Source organism: Ornithorhynchus anatinus, chromosome 16 (genome assembly GCF_004115215.2).
Source record: "Ornithorhynchus anatinus isolate Pmale09 chromosome 16, mOrnAna1.pri.v4, whole genome shotgun sequence".
Taxonomy (NCBI): domain Eukaryota; kingdom Metazoa; phylum Chordata; class Mammalia; order Monotremata; family Ornithorhynchidae; genus Ornithorhynchus; species Ornithorhynchus anatinus.
The window spans coordinates 37302950-37319209 of NC_041743.1; the positions used below are offsets into that span (position 1 = coordinate 37302950).

A 16260-nucleotide genomic window follows, 5' to 3' on the forward strand; every position below is an offset into this window, starting at 1 on the left:
ACAAATGTTTCTTTTAATGTAACTATTTGACATGATATTTATTATTTTAATTCCTCCTCCAAAGAGCTTCTCTTGATTAATTTATAATACCCCAGTTGTATTAGCTCGACCCAATCATTAGCACCTCTCTATTTTATTCCTACCCTCTTCACTTATGTACATATGTATATTTTTATTGGTATATTTTCCTTGGGCAAATTTAGGTTCGGGGGAGGGGGAAGGAGCTGGCTTTTCCCAAGATTTGGCTCCCGGCAAACATCGCTTCTTAACACTCATCATCATAATCAATATTTACTGAGTGCATAGTATTCAGAGCTCTGCACTATGCTTGAGAGCATATAATACAGACAGAAGACACTATCGCTGCCCTTGAGGAGCTTAAAATTTAATGATAGAACTAGGCAGATAAAAATTATATATAATAGGAAGAAAAGTAAAAATACATAACTAGTAAAAAATAAAATGGAATAAACAGATGAGTTATGGTGGCTAATGGATTAACATGAAGGTTAGTCAGGGAGACTCTCCTGGAGGAAGCAGTTTTTTAGGAGGCTATGAAAGTGGGAAGGGATATATATATAGAGATTTATAGATATATATAGAGATATCTGCTATATATATATATATATATATCAGATTTGAAAGAAAATAGTTACCATAATTTGCTTTGCACCCAAAAGGGGGAAGAATCTACTTTTGAATTTACCTCATGCATTTCAGAGAATAACCACAACTTTAAGCAAACAGAATGAACTCATGAGGTCTAAATGATCCTCTACAAGACCTGAGATTTGTATTATTTAAAAATACTTGAAAATATAGTCCTAACTCAGCAGAGCAGGAAACAATAACAGAGCAGTTAAGTGGGAAACCAAGGGCACACACAGACTCCCTAGTGAAGCACAGTTAGAATCCAGGTCTCTGGTCTCCCGCTAATCTACTCTGTGGAGAAAGCATGGGCCTGGGAGTTAGAGGATCTGAGATCTACTGCTGCTCTGCCACTTGTCTGCTGTGTGACCTTGGGAAAGTTGCTTAACTTCACTGTGCCTCAGCTCATCTGGAAAATAGGGATTAAGACTACGAGCCCCATGTTGGACAAGGACTGTGTACAACCTGATTAGCTTGCATCTACCCCAGTATTCAATATAGTGTCTGGCACATAGTAAACACTTAACAAATACCATAAAGAAAAAATTCCCATCTTTGAAGAGGAGAATGAGACACACAAATACCAGTTATGAAAAGAGATAATTGGACTCTGGATGCCACCATTTCAATGGATGAAAAGATATTCAACTTTTGACCTATACCGGGAGTCTGGAAATTACAAATGTGATTGGTCAGATTTAGCTAGCTCCTCCCCAGTTAAAGTGTGTGATTCCCACAACCTACTGAGTTATTCTACAGTGTCTGCAGGAGCCAAACATGAATCGATATATACTGATGGATCCTTTTTTTGTGGGTGTGTTTTCAAGGCTACCCTCAAAATGTTGCCCTGAGGGATCTCTCTCTTGGTCTCCCATCGCAGAACATGCAGTTATGCGGAAAGTCATCCCTGTTTATGCAAAGATGCTTTCCAATCACTAATTGGTGAGCGTGATTCCATGTTAAGTTATTGATTTAAGCCTGGATAGAGGGTGTATAATATTCCAGGCCTCAGAGCCTGGAAGGAAGTTGATGAAAACTGAGGGAGAGAGGAACTTTGGGAAATGAGATTGGAAAGCAGAGAAAAAGAAATAAAGGGGTCCTAGTGAAGAGAAGTCCGCGCTTATCAAGACGATTTCATCGGAAAGGGCAGGGATCCATCTAAACTGCGCTCGGGTTGGTTCTGTTTATCTGATCACCTCACAATTAGAATGATTATGTTTCCCAGTGTTCGGTCAATGAAATTGACTCGCTACAACCTCATTGAAAGTTGACAGTGAAAGAAAGATGTAATAAATCATTGAATGTCAAATCCATTCAATTTATCTGCGTAAATAGATAATTACAAGGCATTTCCTCCCAGATGAGGAAATTTGGATTCCTTAATCATGAGATTTTAAAGATTTCCTCCCAAAATAATGATTCTAATAAGCTGCGGTGATCTTAACTTTATTTTCCAACAATAAAACACATCCTTGGATAAATTATTTCAGTGCCTATCCCCAAGTGCCCCTCTAAACTTGAGGCTTTCCCCTCCCCTCTCTTTCCCCCCCACCCCCCCAACCACCAACAGCCATACAAGCACTGGCTCCATCTATTATTCATTACAATCAAATAAGACACAGTGGTGGCTCAGTAAACTTGCTTTTCATATCAGAATTGCTTTTATTGAGTAACACACACTGCAGACCCTAGCTTCCAGCAGCCAGGACTGAAATGAGCAATTCTCTCATTGTAATAATGTGCTTCTGTCATCTCCTTATTATCAGCATGATAAAAGATGAAATATTCACAGATGCTGCCCTCCTAACCTGATCACAGCTTGATATTTGAGCTTTGGAAATGAGTTTTATAAGCTTTAATATACTCCTTGGCGGAGTGACCCCTGAAATTAAACATTATTACAGAGCGGATATTTAAAAAGCTGGGGCCGCAAATTACATCAAAATGAAAATATTAAGGAGTATTACGAATATACCAAGTGGGAGTCCACAGCTTTTGCAGCTGTGAATGCCAGAGAACTCAGCATGTTGGTGTCAAAAACATCAGAAAAAATAATAACAGCACAGACACCTTGACTTCAGTTATTTTATACTTAGGACAAAACTAAATTATTTGAATGGATTTTTTTTTTCCTATAGGCTAGTTTTCCAGGAGGGGAAAAAGCACATTATTCTCAACTTTTATGTCCTTAATGCATTTCATGCTTGGTTTAAAGAGGCACCTTCCCTTTTTTCTGTGCAAACATAAATAAAAGAAATACCTAAATATAATGAAACCAAAGATCATACTATGGAAAAAGTGAGCAAACATAACTGGAAAGAGCATCTTGATTCAATTTCTGCTGCTATTGGTATTTTGATGGACAGCTTACCAGAAAAGCCTGGGACACAAAGTCAAACGTGCATAAGCCTGAAAATTTATTTATTTTTAACCATCATAACCAAGCGATCATATGTCAAATGATGCCTTTACTTGTTTTTGATTTTGGGATTCTTGTTCTCAAAATTTTATGTGCTAATTGAGGCTCATCCTAAACTTCAAATGATTGGTCCCGGTGGCCAGTTCTGGTCCAAACCTCTAAATCATGTGTATTTACATATCAGTGGCTAAAAACTTACAGGATTCATGTGAGTAACCTCCCAAGTGAGCTTGTGGTCAGGTTTGAGCTTTCAAGAAGTATGGTTTTTGAGTTAAATTTTACCATTTATGCTTGGCAACAGGCTAATTTCACAATTTTGAATTATTCCAATTTAATGATATGACTCTAGTTATTCAGACCCAGAACCGGTTTTGAAATCCTAAAGTACCCTTTCACCAGTGGTTTGCCATTTTGAGATATTTTCAGATGCATGCATCCCTTTTAGAAATACTGAAAAACCCTGACCCTGAGTTTCGATCTTGGTTTTGAAGTGGCAGTATTTCATTTGTGCAAATAGATGAGTGCTAATAAAGTTGTAAAAAGCAGGCTACATCAAAAGAATCCCAAGTCTGCGCGGATCATAAAATAACAAAAAGGGCCAGGAATTTTTGAAGGCATTTTCCTACATTTCTTTGAACATTTATCAGTCGAAGGAATGAGTTTCCATTTTTTGTGGACCCAGGACGGCTTCCTACAGCAAGACAGTAGCGAAGCCGGGAATCTGGATTCATGATTTCCAGTTCTCCCTTTACAGATTTTAACTGAGCTGCTTGGAGGGGAGATCTTAATAGTGATTGATTGCATGTCTATCTCAAATTCGGTTGAGATGATTTTTTTTCCACACTCAGTGAATTCATTTTCAAGTGGACATAATAGGACTCTTTAAGCCTCTCATGAATTGTGTTAGTTATTCTTCTGAAGTGTCAAGGTTGAAAGGTGTAGTTAAGAGATCTAGAATTGCAAGGGCCCACTCTAGTGTTCTGATCGACCAAGAGCATTTGAGTGCTTACTCTGTGCAGAACACTGGACTAAGTGCTTGAGAGAGAGCAATATAGTTGGCCCTCCACCTCTGTATCCCAAGGTACTGCTATAGTATCAATCGTATTTATTAAGCACTTACTATGTGCAGAACACTGTACCAAGCGCTTGGGAGGGTACAGTAAAACGATTTCTAGGCAACCGTATCTTTCGCTTTCTTGAGAATGTACAAGGAAAAGGAAACATTCTTCGGTGCTTTTAGAACAGTGCTTAACACATAGTGAGTGCTTAACAGATGTCGTAATGATGATGATATGACCCCCTTTTGGTTGCTGCTATTTATCTTGTCCCTTTTTTGCTATCTTCAGCAGGGGGAAAAAGTTCTAGGAAATGGAGCACTGGGATATACATTTTTATAATTTTGTCACTTCATTGTGTTATCTCTTACAGTAATTGCTTTCCCGTATCTAATTCTTATTATTTCTTCTCCCCCTCCTCCTCCTCCTCCTCCTCCTCCTCCTTCATATTTAAGCACATACTAGGTATTAAGCACTGTTCAAAGTGCTGGGGTAGATACAAGTTAATCAGATTGGATACAGTCCCTGTCCCTCATGGGGCTCGCAGTCTAAGTAGGAGGGGGTTTAATCCCTGTTTTACAGTTGTGGAAACTGAGGCACAGAGAAGTGAAGTGACTTGCCCAAATTCACCCGACAAGAAATTGGCAGATCCGGAATTAGAATGCAGGTCCTCTGACTCCCAAATCTGGGCTCTTTCTACTAGGCCATGCTGCTTTATAGAAAGTGGAATCTGTCAACCTCAGTCTTTCCCCTGGCGTGAGAACTGTTGTCAGTTGCTGTATGTTCTAAGATTTATTAAATAAAAGACCCCAGAGACATGTGTAGCCCTCACCCCAGCATCTCAGAGTAACAGGAGCTGTTGTTATCAGAGGATTGATGTGTAAAATGCATTTTGTGCTTAAGGCTACCAGCATAGAAAAGAGTTTAGCACCTAGGAAGATTTGAGTCTCCACATCAAGAGGTATTTTCTAACGAAGTATGCTTATGTCAATAACTTTGGAGGCTTTTTTTTTCCTTTTTTGGTCATTGTGTTCATTTCAAAAAATAATCTGTGAGAACAGAGGGAGACTAAATACAACAGTTCCAAAAGATCTGGGACCTGGAAGGCAGCGTAGCTTAATGGATAGAGCAGATGATTGAGAGTTGTAAGACCTGGATTCTAAACTTGGCTCTGCCACTTGTCTGATGTGTGGTGTTTGGCATGTCACTTAACTTCTCTTGCCTCAGCCTCCTCACCTGTAAAATGGAGATAAAATACCCGCTCTCCCTCCTGGCAGAACAGTGAGCTCTGTGTGGGACAGGAACTGTGACCGATCAAATTAGCAAAGTGGTTGGCATGGAGTAAGCATTTAATAAATACATTTATTATTATTAGTGTTATTATGATGATGATTATCCAACCTTCCATATTTCATCCAGTTTAGATCAGAAGAACCCCCAGCTGTCCAAATCGTGAGGGAATATTTTTGAAAAGGCAAGAGTATTTTCCTTCAACAAGTCATTAGGAGAGAATGTTGAAGCCTAAATACCAGCTGAACCTAAACCGCCAACAGAAAGGACAGTCTGCAAGTCTAAGATCCAGAGCCGCATCAGAGACAGAACCTGTGGTCTTTGGGAAAAGAGCTTCTCCCATCCAGAAAGGACTTCAAGGATGGAACACGTTTCCTTCGAAACATGGCCCTATTCCTACTGTGTCCTCATCTTGCCTAGAAGCCACCTCTCTCATCCCTAAAAGAAGGCATTTCTCCCAGGCAGGTCAGCAAAGTCGCCACTACAGATGGAATGTCACATCCCAGTGGCTCCCATTTCCTAAATTAGGATCTCATCTGCTGGACAAAACCCCTAGGAAAAAGCCAAGTGTTGACCTCCTAGTCCACTCCTCAATTCTAGGCATTAATATTCCACCTGAAGTATGCCCTTTTTCTGCCAAGAAATAGCATGTATAATTTAATAACACTGACAGGAATGCGATGTTGGATTTACATATGCCCTCGTGCTTCCTAGAGCATCAAGTTAGGGGAACCCGCTGACAAAGTAAGCCAATTGATCCAGTTTTCCCTGGAGGTCCTAGGGTGCTGACAGTGAGTCTCCTGGATAGGGGAAGGTGAAGGGACAAGAGACCTCATCTACTCTCCCCTCTTTGCTCTAGCCCAGGAATGCTGGAAGGGAAACAGCATGGCCTAGTGGAAAGAGCACAGGCCTAGGAGTCATAGGACCTGGGTTCTAATCTTGGCTCTGCCACTTGCCTGCTGTGTGACTTTGGGCAAATCACTTAATCTACCTTTGCATGACTTTTCTTCTCTGTAAAATGGTGTTTCAATACCTGTTGTCCCTCCTACTTAGAATGATGAACCCAATGTGGGACAGGGACTGTGTCTAACCTAATCATCTTGTATCAACTCCAGTGCTTAGTACAGGGCTTGGCAAATAGTAAGCACCTAACAAATAAGCAATCAGCAGTATTTATTGAGCACTTTGTGGGTGCAGAGCACGGTACTAAGCGTTTGGGAGAGAACAATACAACAGAGTTGGTAGACAAAGTCCCTGCTCACGGTGAGCTTACAATATAGAGGGGGAATCAGACATTAATATAGTTTATAGATTTGTTTGTAGGTGCTGTGGGACAAATACCAAATGCCTTTAGGACACAGATCCAAGGGAAGGGAACTGGAGAAAAGAAGGCTTAATTGGGGAAGGCCTCTTGGAGGAAATGTGTCCTTAATAAGGCTTTGAAAGTGGGGAGAGAGAGAGATGGCCTGGTATATATATATATATATATGGAAGGGGAGGGAGTTCCAGGTCAGAGGGAGGCCGTGGAAAGGGGATTGGTGTTGAGATAGATAAGATCAGGGCACAGTGAGCTAAGTGTACAGGCTAGGCTGTAGTGGATCAATGAGTTAAGGTAAGAGGGACAAGCTGATTGAGTGCCTTAAAGCTGTGGTAAGGAGTTTCCGTTTGATGCCGAGTAGATGGGTTACCACTGGAGGCTTTTGAGGAGTTGGGAGATGTGGACTGATTTTTTTTTTTTTTCCTTAACGATCTGGGCAGCAGGTAGATGGGTGGATTGGAATGGGGAGAGGCAAGAAGCCAGATACAGTAGTCAAAATGGGTTAGAATAAGTGCTTGAATCAACAGTGGAACAGTTTGGATGGAGAGGCAATGGTGGATTTTAATGACTAATGATGTCGTGAAGGTAGAACTCTAGACTGTAAGCTCACTGTGGGCAGGGCACGTGCATACCAACTCTTATATTGTACTCTCCCAAGTACTTAGTGCAGTGTTTTGCCCACAGTAAGCGCTCAATACAATTGATTGAGAACTGACAGGATTTAGTGACAGACTGAATACGTGGATGAGAGATGAGTAGAAGACAACACCAAGGCTATGGGATTGTGAGATGATAGTGGTATTGTCTACAGTGATGGGGAGGACAGGATCTGGATGGGAAGATAAGGAGTTCTGTTTTGAACATGTTTGAGGTGTCAGGGGACATCCAGGTATTGATGTCTTGAAGGCAGGAGACTGCAGAGAAGGAGAGAGATCAGGACTGGAAAGGTAGATTTGGGAATCACCTGCGTAGTTGAAGCCATGGGAGCGAATGAGTTCTCTAGCCTACAAAAAAGCCCAAGGAGGAGAACACAATACAAATACCACTGTATATTATGAAAGGGGACAATAATAGTAGTATTTAAATTAATCGGTCACCCATTTGCCATTGGGCATTGTATTAGATGCTTGAAAAGTCCAAAATAAAGATGGGACATATTCCCTATCATAAGGAGCTTACACTCTGAGGGAGATGAATATTCTCTCTGGGTGTCTCCTTGTGAGTTGACCACACTGTGGATAAGGGGTTGAGCACCTTTCTTCTCCCCTGACTTCCCTAATGGTCATGATAATAACAGTAATAATAATTGTGGCTTTTTATGCACTTAGTTCTGGGCTAGGTACAGTATAATCAGGTTAGACACAGTCTGTCCCACGTGGGGCTCACAATCTAGTAGGGATGGAGAACAGATATTTTATCCCTATTTTACAGATAAGTGAAACTCAGAGAAGTTGGGAATTGCGCAACGTCTCACAACAGACAAGTCCCAGAGGTAGGGTTAGAACCCAGTTCCTCAAATATCACAGCTAAGTTGAGTTGTTCTTGTTCATTTATTACTGACCTTAATTTACAACTAATTTAGTTCCTGACAGACCGAGTGATGATGGTCATTCCTTGTCTTTCTATAGCTTCTAAAGCTAAAAAAAATACTTTTATTAAAAAATGCTAATCAGTTTATTTTTGCAACATCTCTGTGAGGAAATGGGCATTTAGGACTCCATTTTAATAGGGTGGTAAACCAAGCCATGGACTAATGGCTTGCCTCAAGTCTCTCTCTGACTTTGTGGAAGATCCCGGGACTTGCTAAAACTTTCCCGGATCCTAGCCGGATTCACCACCATTAAACCACTTGACCTTTCCCCGTCTCAACCTCTGATGAAGTTCACTCAGTAATTCCGCCATTTGCCATTTGCTTGAGATTGGTGGAAAGTGGATTACAGAGGGAGGGGGAGAGAGAGAGAGGTGCTCTCGGCAGTGCTTCTAATGCTTGGTTTACTGTAATTTCTGTTCTTGTATTCCTGAGAGACAACCCTTGTGCAGATGCCGGGCAGCTCTGGAGAAACCAGAACCCTTCTGATAAAGATGAAAAACTTGCCAGAAAAACAATTCTTAACTAAATCCAACACATCAAAGCTATGCAAAATAGATCAAGTCTGGAGTCTGAATTCACAGGAGTAGAAATGCTGATTTCAAGAGCAGGAAGGAAGTTCACGTAGGAAACCCTTTATTGAATGCGCTTGTTAATGCTGATTTTTTTTTTTTTTAATGAAGATGACTGTAAGCATTTGGATTCCTGAAACTCCATCCTCAGCCTGCCAATAAGGAAGGTCTTGGGGTCCCCACTAGGGAAGTGAAACCCTCTAACATTGATGCTGAGAGGGACCAGGCTTTCCATCACAATCAGGGACAATCTGGGGTTCCCAAAGAGAGAATTTGTGTGGAGTAGCATGACCTAGTAGAAAGAGCACGGGCTTGGGAGTCGGAGGACTTGGGTTCTAAACTCGGCTCTACCGTGTGTCTGCTGTGTGACCTTGAGCAGTTCACTTGCCGTCTCTGTGCCTCAGCTCATCTGTAAAATGGGGATTAAGACTTTGAGCCCCATGTGGGACATGGACTGTGTCCAACCTGATTAGCTTGTATCCGCCCCAGCTCTTAATAATAATAATGTTGGTATTTAAGTGCTTACTGTGTGCCAAGCACTGTTCTAAGTGCTGGGGTAGATACAAGAGAATCAGGTTGTCCCACGTGCTGTGCATGGCACATAGTAAGTGCACAGAGAATAATTGTGGTGCTTGTTTAGCGCTTAACAATTATTCTCTGTGCCTCTGTTACTCCCTCTGTAAGATGAGGATTAAATCATATGCCTTCCTATCTAGAATGTGAGCCCCTTGTGGAACAGGGATTGTATCCAACCTGATTAAATTCTATCTACCCTAGTGCTTAAAACTGTATCCAACTTGATTAAATTCCATCTACCCCGGTGCTTAGAACAGTGCTTGCTCAATGAGAGTTGAGCAAGTACTATTTAAAAAAAATTAATCTCATCGAGTTTAATGGTTGCCCTGAACCATCTGCTCATCTCTGTCATTCGAACCCTTGCACAGCATATTGTGAGATAAGTGGGCTGGGATTTAGCATACTGCAGCCTGTAAGGGTTGTTAATAATAATTATTATGGTATTTAAATGCTTACCATGTGTCAGGCACTATACTAAGCTCTGGAGTGAATATAAGCAAATCAGGTTGGACAAGAGTCCGTATCCCACATGGGGCTCACAGTCTTAATTCCCATTTTACAAGTGAGGTAACTGAGACACAGGGAAGTTAAGTGACTTGTCCAAGGCCACACAGCAGACAAGTGGTGGAGCTGGGATTAGAACCTGTGACCTTCTGACTCCCAGGCCAGTGGTCTATCCACTACGCTATTGACCTCCAAAGTCACCACTAAGGTTATACTGAAGACAAAACCCAACAGTGATTTTTAAATTCCCCCACGTGGTCTTCATAGCTTACCACCACAACACGATGCCTTCAGATTCGGCCATCCTATCGCGGACTCCATAGGAGTATGGATTCGAGTCCTTTGGTCATTATCGTTGGTGATATGCATTGGATTCAGGTGACATTATTCTGTTAGAATTGTTGGGAGCTCTGGGGATTTCTGTTTAGCCATTTAATTCCCAGGGAAACTCTAATAAGCCACATTAAAGGGAAGGAAAATAAATTAGTGCTCATGCTCAGAGACTCGCTGAAAAAAACTGGTTCTAGGACTTGGGAGAATTGAAGCTGCCTTTTTCTTCCTAAAAAAAAAAACCTCTCCTATTTACACCTTCAAAAGATAAGGGTCAAATTGATTTTTTTTTTCCTCTGCAGTTGCTACCTTGTAAGCAAAATTAAATACTGCTGGTGAATGTTTTATAAAGGTGCATTGGAAATGATGCAAATATGTGTTTATTGATTTTATTTTTTATTTTTATTGGAAGCATGCTTTGGGGCTGCCTATTTGTCTACCTTGAACCTTAATTTACAAAAATCTGACCTCACCCTAGCATTCAGATCCTGTAGATTGGGTCTTGAATCCCGAATCCCTTTGAAACACGGGCTCATGTTGACCCATGGAGACACCTTTCACCCTTTTCTCCTATGATAATAAAAACAATAATATTTGTGCTAATAAAAACCATATGCTAAGTTCTAATTCCAGTTCTGCCACTTGTTTGCTGTATCACCTTGGGCAAGTCATTTCTCTGTGCCTCAGTTACCTCATCAGTAAAATGGATATTAATTCTGTGAGCCCCCCCGTGGGACATGAACTCCATCCAACCTGATTAGCTTGTATCTACTTCAGCACCTAGCACCTTGACTGGCATATGCTAAAAGGTGCTATACTAGGAGCTGGGGAAGATAAAAGATAATCATGTCAGGCACAGTCCCTATCCTCCAAAGGGTTCACATTCTGAGGGGAAGGTAGAAGAAATATTTTTTCCCATTTTGCAGAAGGGGAACCTGAGGTACCAAGAAGTTAGATGACTTGCCTGAAGCCACAAAGGAGGCAAATGGTGAAGCCGGTATTAGAACCCAGGTCCTCTGCTTCCCAGACTCGGGTTTTTTACGCTAGGTCACGCTGCATTAGCTTTTTGCAAACTGAAAATGTGAGTTTCTTCTGGAGCAACATGAATCCGGCCACTGTGTTACAGTGTCTGTGAGTCCACTTAGAATGATCTGTGGCTGGAAATTGCTCGGACATTTCCGTTTCATCCAAACTCCGTGCCTCTATTGACGTCTGTAGCCCAATCGGTTCATTGAAACGTTGCTCACATTTGCTCTCTGTCGTACTCTGGACATCACCAAGTCAATGTGATTGTAATATTCTCTTCACTGCTCCAACCAAAGCTCTTCCTAAATTGAGCTCAGCAGGAGTAAGTCCAGTGACCTCATAAATAGTGGAAATGATTGCAAATCAGAATTCATATATGTTCCTGTCTCAGTGGGTATCCTTATCCCCCACAAAGGAAGCAATCATCTTTTTCAAATTTCTGTTTGCCCTTTCACTCAGATATGTTTGAAGATAATATAGAGAGAGATTTTGCTGTACATATCTGGAAGAACTGTTTCCTCAAATCTGAAATAAATATACATCCGACGAGGAGCGCTTCTTAGTGATGTGTGTCCCAACTGGTGGCGTTAGCCTTCGCCCTAAAGGTTTCAGGGCGTGACACAATGTGGTTCTCTGGTTGATTTAATCGGTGGTTGACCTTTTCACCCGGATCTTGGGGGACGACTCCATTTGGTGAGGTGGGTCTGCCCTCGTTTTCTCTTAGTCATCCATCATTTTCCCCCTAGCTAATACAATGGCTACATACAAGGACTCAGGGCCTTCTCTTTCTCCAAGGGTGGTTCAGGTAGGATCCGCCTTCAGCATTTGGTTTGATTCATTTAACCGGGCTTGCTTTCAAACTCCAGATATTTTGCAACAGAGGGTGAATTAATAACCATTTGGATAACCTTTGGCTTTTATTCATAGTGTGCCGTTTAGGATGTCGGGGGCCGGGGGGGGGGGGGGTTGGTAATTAGGCTAAAAGGGACACTGAAAAAACATTTTTGGTGGCATCTGTGCAGAGTGTTGCTATCTTGAGCTAAGTGGAGAGCAGAGAGATGGGAGTCTCTCGCAGGATCTTTTCAAACTATCATTTGCAATGCGGTTGAACATCTTGCCGATGGAAAATAGAAAGTTGTGCCAAAATCCCCAAACCCACAGTGGAAAGTATTCTTTGGACTGTTCTTACAGGCAGGAAAGCTAATTACTTCTATATTGCCCCACTGGTGTTTTTGCTTTTAGCCCTCATTAGATTAGGGTCAAGCAGTCTGTTAACGTTCATCTAGTTCCCATTCCCCATACGCCATGAAAGCCTGCTATCTCTAGGCACACATTGCATCCACTGACACTAAATAAACATTTTTTTCCCTTTTCTTGGGTCCTATAGGCTAAGGATAGCGAGACAGTGAAACATACCCACTGCAGAGTTTTTCACAATTTAAATGCCATCACTTGCTTTCTCTAATTTGTTCTAATGATCCTGCATTGTTTCTTTACCAGGGCTTATTATCTCTGCCTGAAAGGTCATCTCATGAGCAACCATCCTTGTCTGCTGTGTATAAATTGTTTTCATAACCATTTTCATTTGCCTAGGAGACTGGAAACTTAGTTACTTTGCATATATGAAAGTCCCCCTTCCCCCCCGCCCCATTTTCATTGGGTAAATATATTCACTTTTTATTCTCATCTCCTAATTTCCCAGTCATTCTCTTGGCCCACCAGGTTCATGACCTTGTAGTCACGTATGACCTTTCCCATCCCCACTTCCGTCCCGCTACATATGTTGGCATCCTTGAATCCCGATGCTTTGTCCATATTTCATGACTTTTTAAAAATGGCATTAAGCGCTTACTGTGTGCCAGGCACTGTACCGAGTGCTGGGGTAGATACAAGCTAATCAAGTTGAATACAGTCCATGTCCCACATGAGGCTCAAAGTCTTAATTCCCATTTTGTCAATGAGGTAATTGAGGCACAGAAAAGGGATGCGATCTGCCTAAGGTCACACAGCAGATGAACGATGGAGCCGGGATTAGAACCCAAGGTCCTTCTCACTCCCGAGCACAGGCTGTATTCACTAGACCACACTGCTTCTCATCCCCAAACAGGCCAACGGAGTTGACTACCTACTGTTTGGCAGATGCCCGCTTGCCATTAGGACTGGAGTTAAAGTGGGGCTTCCGTTGACTCAGTGTCAAGTTTGGAAGTATCAAATTTTACCCCCCAGGAGATCACCCTGAGACGGAGACTATTTAATATCTTTATCAGAGACCCGGGTGACTGAATTGTGAGTTCGCACGTTGTTTGCTCCCTGAGTCAATAGGGTTACTTGCACTTGGGAAGCGGAATTCAAAACGATCCAGATAAACGAGAGAAACGGTTCATCCCAACCAGGATGCACTCCAAAGACTGAAAAGTGTAAGCTCTTTGAGGGCAGGGATCATGTCTCTTCTTTCTGGGGTACTTTGTTGAAGACTTATTACAGTCCGCTGCACCCAATAAGTGCTCAATATATAGTATCCGTGTGTGCAGGACGGTACCCTTAGGGGTCACAGAAATGCAAAATGGGGGGAGGATCAGCTAAGAACATCGGAGGTTTCTAGAAGACTGCAAGCTGAGTGTGATTGAACATTGTTGTGAGGTCATTAAAACAAACTTAATAGTTGGCAACATCTAGGGAGCGATCTTTCCACTCCCTTTGACACTGGACAGATCCTTCTTAGAAAACAGCACTTCCCATGTGAGAGTTGGATAGCGACCTCGTTAAGGAGAGAAATAAAAATGACGGTAAGGATGGGTGATAGGGCCGGAAGCTGTTTAACTTGGAGAAGGGAAGGTTTAGGGTTGTATGAATTGAGCAGATGAAGGGGGGTATTTTGAGAAGGATGGTCTAGTTGTTCTCCATCTCCTCAGGGGATTAAGAGGAAATGGGCATAATTGAAGTAAGAGGGAGTATGGTTAATCATAAGGAAGAACTTAATCACTGAGAGAACAGTTAAATCCTGGAACAGCGTACTAAGGGCAATTGTATTATTATTAGTATTAGTAGTAATAATATTTATGGTATTTATTAAGTGCTTACCCTGTACCAGACACTGTACTAAGCGCTGCAGTAGATATGAGCAAATCAGGTTGGGCACAGTCCATATCCCATGTGGGGCTCATTTTACAGATGAGATAACTGAGGCACAGTGAAGTGACTTGCCCAAGGTCACAAAGCAGACAAGCGGCAGAATTAGAACTCATGACCTTCTGACTCCCAGGCCAGGGCTCTATCCACTGCGCCACGCCGCTTCCCTCCAGATCGACTCTTGGCGATCTCCAAGGTGATTGACCACATTCTGTCTTGATTCGGGGCCGAGAGAGACGGAGGGATGAGGTGGCTTCTTGCAGAACCTCCAAGCTCTGTGATTCTAAGCTTTCATCTGATGATGGGGTCTCCCAACAGGAAAGGTGGGCAGGCCTTGGTCCTGAGATTCAGAACCGAGAACCTGCGTGGAGGAATTGATTATCGAGCCAGTGGCTTTGCTGCACAAATTGCATTGCTGAGTCTGCCAGTCTCATTCCTTCTGGGGCATGAAGTGCCATGAGGGCGTAGGAGGATAGGGATGCAGCATATGACAAAGTGCATAATAATGATAGTATTTAAGTGCTTACCGTGTGTCAAACTGTTCTGAGCACTAGGTTAATCAAGTTAGACACAGCCCCTGTCCCCCAAAGAGCTCACAGTCTAGGAGGGAGACCAGGTATTGGGTCCCCATTTTACAGTTGAGAAAACTGCGGCACAGAGAAGTTAAATGACTTCCCCAAGGTCACACAGCACATGTGCCTTCTAGGCCTGCCTTAGCTCCCTATAAGAACTGAAACCCAATCTCCTTCCCAGAGCAGTGCTGTTTCTGATAATAATGATGGTATTTAAGCGCCTACACTGTATTAAACACTGGACCAACAGCAGGTTGAGCTTATAGCCAAGAATTTTCTCATAGACTGGAAGCTCCTTGAGAGCGGGGATTGTGTCGTCTTGTTCGATTGTACTTTCCAAAGCACTTAGTACAGTGAATATCACTTATGGGTTGATTGATTACTGCTTCTAATTAAACACTCAAATTAGCTATAGGGAATGGTAATGGCCTCATTTATTTAAATTCATATTGACAGTAACACTGTCCCAGGAGGAAAAGCCATATATGGTAATGGATCAATGGACTTTTTGGTTTACCTTATCTAGGAATGGCCACACCAGGAAGCAAGCAGCCTATTTAAATGGACCTTAATCGTACCATATTTAATCACTTATTGACCCTGGCTGATAGCTGCAACCCCCAAACACAGTGTGATAAACCTTATAATTTCTATGAAACCTAATGTAACTCTAGATGCTTAGTTCAAAGTGAGATAATTTCCAGTGACTCTTTTTGCCACCAATTTAATTCCCAAGTTTTTAGAGTAAAAGCAACAACGTGTTCAATATGGCTCAAAAATATCTCGTACAAAAACTGCCAAAGTCATAGACTGAAATATTTATTCGAATATAAATGAACTCAGATTTGCCAAAATACTTTTCCCCCCTGTTGTCATGGACACAAATGGCTGATTTTCTGCTTTGCATTTCTTTTGTAATGGGTACAATATGTTTCAGTTTCTCATTGGTACAGGGATTGGATATGAATAACCCACCATTATGTGAGCTTCCAAAAATGTCAACCAGTGGGAAACTTTCTTGCTTTCTACTCCATTAGAAACAATGAGAGTGAACAAAGTTTGGATCTCCTGTGTGTCGAGCAGGCGTTGGACATCTTTCACAACTAGCCTTCCTTCCGAAGGACACGGGAGTTAATGTGTGCAAGTTGAAGACACCCCTGCAATTCCAAGCCACCAACACCTGTCTATAAATTAGATAGTTTTCTTATTCCTTACCGAAAGCAGCCGAAGAAA

The 16260-nt window shown here is 42.0% G+C and overlaps 1 long non-coding RNA gene across 1 annotated transcript in view; it reads left to right on the forward strand.

Moving 5' to 3' along the window:
* LOC114817144 overlaps positions 1-16260 on the forward strand; it is a 164867-nt gene that overhangs the window by 17451 nt on the left and 131156 nt on the right. The gene's annotated exons all lie outside the window — the stretch shown is intronic.